Here is a 2121-nt window from a genome sequence, read left to right as displayed (position 1 = left end):
AATAAAATATTTAAAAAATAAAATAAGGGGAAAAAAAATCCCAGCAGCCGCTGCTGATGTTGGGTTCGGAGGCTGCATCCGGCTCGGTCACAAGGAAAATGGATTAAACTGCTCAAACTAATTAATGAATTTGGCAAAACAGCAGGATACGAAGTCAATATCCAGAAATCAAAGACATTTTTGTATACAAACAATGAATCAGCAGAAGCAGAAATCAAGGAAAAAATCCCATTTGATATAGCAAAAAGAAAAATAAAATATCTGATAATAAACCTAACCAAAGAGGTAAAAGACCTGTATGCAGAAAACTACACAGCACTGAAGAAAGAAATCAGGGAAGACACAAACAAATGGAAACATATACCGTGTTCATGGATTGGAAGAATTAACATCATCAAAATGTCCATACTACCCAAAGAAATATACACAGTCAATGCAATACCTATTAAAGTACCAATGGCGTATTTCACAGACATAGAACAAACACTTCAATAATTTATATGGAATCATAAACGAGCCCGAATAGCAGCTGCTCTTTTGAGAAAGAAAAACAAAGTAGAAGGGATCACAATACCTGATATCAAACTGTATTACAAAGCCACTGTAATCAAAACAGCCTGGTACTGGCATAAAAACAGGCACATAGACCAATGGAACAGAACACAGAGCCCAGAAATCAACCCAACCCTCTACAGTCAATTAATATTCGACAAAGGGGGCAGTAACATAAAATGGAGTAAAGATAGCCTCTTCAGCAAATGGTGTTGGGAGAACTGGACAGCTACGTGCAAAAAAATGAAACTTGAGCACCAACTTACACCATACACCAAAATAAATTCAAGGGGGATAAAAGACTTAAATATAAGCCATGACACCATTAAAGTCCTAGAGGAGAACATTGGCAAGAAAATCTCAGATATTCCACGCAGCAACATTTTTACGGATATGTCCCCTAGAGCAAGGAATATAAAGGAAAGAATAAACAAATGGGATCTCATCAAAATAAAAAGCTTCTGCATGGCTAAAGAAAACACTATTAAATTAAAAAGACAACCAACTGTATGGGAAAACATATTTGCCAATGATACCTCAGACAAAGGTTTAATCTCCAAAATATACAAAGAACTTACACGACTCCACTCTAGAAAGACATCGAACCCAATTAAAAAATGGGAAAAGGACTTGAACAGACACTTCTCTAAAGAGGACATCCATAATATCCAGAGACACATGAAGAGATGCTCAATATCGTTAGCTATCAGAGAGATGCAAATTAAAACCACAATGAGATACCACTTTACACCAGTCAGGATGGCTATAATAGACCAAGCAACAAACAACAAATGTTGGAGAGGGTGTGGGGAAAAGGGGACCTTAGTTCACTGTTGGTGGGATTGCAGACTGGTACAACCACTATGGAAAACAGTATGGAATTTTCTCAGAAAAATAAAAATTGACCTGCCTTTTGACCCAGCAATTCTACTGCTAGGATTATACCCCAAGAATCCTAAAACATCAATTTCAAAGAACCTATGCACCACAATGTTCATAGCAGCACAATTGACAATAGCCAAGAGTTGGAAGCAACCTAGGTGCCCATCAGTAAATGAATGGATCAAAAAATCGTTGTACATATACACAAGGGAATTCTATGCAGCAGAGAGAAAGAAGGAGCTACTACCTTTTGCAACAACATGGATGGAACTGGAAAGCATTATGCTGAGTGAAGTAGGCCAGGCATTGAAGGACAAATACCATATGATCTCACCTTTGACAGGAAGCTAAAGAATAAAACAAACAAGCAAACAGAATAAAAACAAAGACGCTGAAATAGAGAACAAGTGGGCAGCGACCAGAGGGGAGAGGGAAGGGAACTTAAGGGGAAAAAGGGGGAGGGATTTTTGAGGAACAAGTATGAAAGACACAGATATGAGGACTGGGGGGTGGATGGGAGGGAGGGGGGAAATAAAAAAATTTAAAAAAAGTATCATAGAATTATGAATAAAAAATAATTTATTTAAAAAATAAATAAAATAAGCAAACTGGGGAACAACCACAAATTTGTGGTTTCATTGCTCAGAATGAAAATTACAATCAGCTGATACAGACATCAACATAGGT

This window comes from Artibeus jamaicensis, unplaced genomic scaffold (genome assembly GCF_021234435.1).
Source record: "Artibeus jamaicensis isolate MK-2021 breed Jamaican fruit bat unplaced genomic scaffold, CSHL_Jam_final contig_752, whole genome shotgun sequence".
NCBI lineage: Eukaryota > Metazoa > Chordata > Mammalia > Chiroptera > Phyllostomidae > Artibeus > Artibeus jamaicensis.
This window is presented reverse-complemented; position numbering follows the sequence as displayed.